This window comes from Balaenoptera musculus, chromosome 14 (genome assembly GCF_009873245.2).
Source record: "Balaenoptera musculus isolate JJ_BM4_2016_0621 chromosome 14, mBalMus1.pri.v3, whole genome shotgun sequence".
NCBI lineage: Eukaryota > Metazoa > Chordata > Mammalia > Artiodactyla > Balaenopteridae > Balaenoptera > Balaenoptera musculus.
Window position 1 is genome coordinate 19785471 of NC_045798.1, and position 2859 is coordinate 19788329.

A 2859-nucleotide genomic window follows, 5' to 3' on the forward strand; every position below is an offset into this window, starting at 1 on the left:
TGGCCAGACAACCTCTAAGGACCCTTTAAGCTCTGACATTCCAAGATTCTAGGCAGAGGGTTGAGACAGATCAGGACTCAAATCCTGCCTTTGCCACTTCCCAGTCGTGGGACATTCTGGACTACTAGCTTCACCTCTCTGAGTCTCAGTTCCTTCATCTGCAAAATGGGTCCATCGTGTCCACCTGTTGGAGTTACTGACATAATTAAACGGTACACTACATATAAGTCCACCATCCAGGATGTGGTAGACGTGGATCTTTTTGCCCTTTTCCTGCCCACACTCACGGAATGTTTGAAAGAAATAGGAAGAATCTCTCCTCTCCCCAGCAAAATCCTTTCCCTCCCTTCTTCCCTTCTGTTCTGCTCTACCACACTCAAGTTCCAGCAGTTGCACTTAATTGGATTTAACTTAATAGTTTTATTGATGCCTTTTTGTTCAGAGGACCGAAGAGGCCTCTGGGTAATTTGCACATTTTTAACAAACCAAATAAAGAGCTGATAAGCATAAACAAGTGCGTTTTAATTGGATTAAGGGAAAGCTTGGCTTGGGGACTGCAAACTACAAAGGAGCTGGAGAAAAAAGGGCTCTTGGAGATTTCGGATTTTCTGCTTCCTTGGACCTCCAAAGCACTCTGCACAAGGCTCTGGTTTCTTTCTAATAAACTGCGTTCTGGTGTATTTGTGTCCGTGTCTTACTTCCTACATGAGATGGCATCATCTTTCCCCCACCATCCTTCCCCACCTGCTGCTATGCGCCATGTGACAAGCGGTTCAACCCTCTGCCTTTGGTCTCAGACCCACCAAAGTTCAAGTCCTGGTCCTGACTATTCCATGCTTCTCTTGAGCAATTTATTTAATCCTCTAAGCCTCAGTTTGCTGTGAAAGGGGATAGTGGTGTTCTCTAAACTGTAAGGTTAGTGTGAGAATTACATGCTGGGAAGTTGCCTGTTTCTGAATAGGTCCAGCAAAATGGCAGCCACTAATAGCAGGGGGAGGGATCAAAGTCCCTGTTCTCACGGGGGCTCACATATCTGTGAGTCAGATATTCTAATACTTATTGTCCAAAACATCCCCAACTGATGGGGCAGGGGATTGTTTTGTCATGTGAATCCCTGCACAAAATTTAAATATGCAAACAACTAAACTCTCATACACTCCTGGAGGGAATACAAAATGGTACAGCCTCTTTGGCAAAGTTTGGCAGTTTCTTTTATTAAAGTTAGACATCTATTTACCTTGTGATCTGGCAGCAATTCCATTCCTAGGTATCTACTCAAGAGATTGAAAACATTATGTTCACACAAAGACCCACATGTGAACATTTGTAGTAGCTTTATTGATAATAACCAAAAACTGGAAAGAAGTCAAATTGCTATAAATTGGTGAATGGGTTAAAAAAAAAGAGTACTCAGAGTACTACTCAGGAGTGAAAAGGAATGAACTATTTACATATGCAACATTGAGTATAAATCTCAAAAGGCTTATGTTAGCTAAAAGAAGCAAGACTTGTATGACTCCATTTACACGAAATTCTGGAAAATTTTAATGATAGAAAGCAGACTAGTGGTTGCTAGAGGCTATGGGGTGGGGGGCGGAGGGAAGGAATCGACTGCAAAGGGCATCAAAGAATTTTTTGGGGGGAAATGGTAATGTTCCATAGCATGATGGTGATGGTGGTGACATGACTGTATATGGTGATGGTTAAAATTCATCAAATTGTATAGCTGAAATTGGCAAATTTTGTTATATGCAAAATATACTTCAATAAAGCTGATCAAAAAACAAAAGAAAGCATTGAGCCCACGGTGGAAGACATACTGATATTGACAACAATAATAATTAAATCCCTTCAGTGGGTCAGGCTCTCCACATACACATCTCACTTTCTAGACCAGAAAACTGATGCTCAAGAACATGAAACATTTCTAAGGCCACACACCTGGGAAGTGGCAGAGCTGGGACTTGAACCTGGGAAGGTGAAGGCACCTCATCCAGACTCCAAGACCAAAGAGCTGGCCATCCTGTGGCTTGGGAATCAGGTCATTTGCTGGGGAAAGATGCAATCCTAACACCTGAGGGGGCGCTGGTTTCTCCTTGGGGATTAGCTAACAATTACCGAATCCACGCCTCTAATGAGGTGGAAAGCAGCCTCTGATAACAATAATCAGCACTGAAGCATTGCTTTTTAACATTAGCTTGCTTTGAAGGTGTGTTTATTAATTAAACACTTTCCACAGCCCTGGGAGGCAAGAGAAGGGTGGATGGCTGGCTTTCCAGGGCACCAACCAAGAGGAGGAAGAGGGTGTGATTTCCCCCAGGTCAGGCTCCTGCCAGCCTCCCATCAGGACCCAGTGGCCTTAGTCCACTTAGCCCATCAACACACAGAGAAAGGGCACATGGTGGGTGACTGTTCTCCGAACCATAGTTTTGACAAAAGGGAACGTAGGTGTGAAATACAGTTTGAGCAAACCTCTTTCCCCCTCCAGGCCTTGTTCCCCAGTGGGTTGGCTTGTGTGATTCTAAGTTGTACATATGCCCCTAGTCGTCCCATTCCAGGGATGATTGGATCAGTAGGGGATCGCCCAGTTCAGCGCCCTGGTTTTACAGAGGGGCAGGAGACTGGGAAGTCCAAGATCAAGGTATCAGCAGATTTGGTGTCTGTTGAGAACCCAATTCCTGGTCTGCAGATGGCTGCCATCTTGCTGTGCCCTCTCATGGCACAGAGAAAGAGATCTAGTGCCTCTTCTTCTTTTTATAAGGGCACTAATCCCATCACGAGGGCCCCACCCTCATGACCTAATCTAACCCTAATCACCTCTCAAAGGCCTCACCTCCTGGTACCATCACACTGGGGATT